This window comes from Lupinus angustifolius, chromosome LG13 (assembly GCF_001865875.1).
Source record: "Lupinus angustifolius cultivar Tanjil chromosome LG13, LupAngTanjil_v1.0, whole genome shotgun sequence".
NCBI classification, from domain to species: domain Eukaryota; kingdom Viridiplantae; phylum Streptophyta; class Magnoliopsida; order Fabales; family Fabaceae; genus Lupinus; species Lupinus angustifolius.
Genome location: NC_032021.1, coordinates 7,346,618 through 7,346,893, shown reverse-complemented (window position 1 = coordinate 7,346,893; position 276 = coordinate 7,346,618).

The following is a 276-nucleotide window of genomic DNA, read 5'->3' as shown; positions in this document are numbered from 1 at the left end:
TCTAAATTCTCAGACCTCCGATAAGTGAGCATGTACTCCTTTGTTCTCTTCAAGTAACGTATAACACGTTTGACTGCCTTCTAATGATGCATTCCAGGATTACTCAAATGTCTGCCCAAAACTCTCACAACAAATGTTATGTCGGGACGTGTGCAAACTTGAGCATACATTAGACTTCCTACTGCAGATGCATAAGGAATCTTTTGCATCTCGTATATTTCAAGGTCATTGTTGGGGCACTGTTCGAGACTAAACTTGTCTCCCTTAGCTATAGGG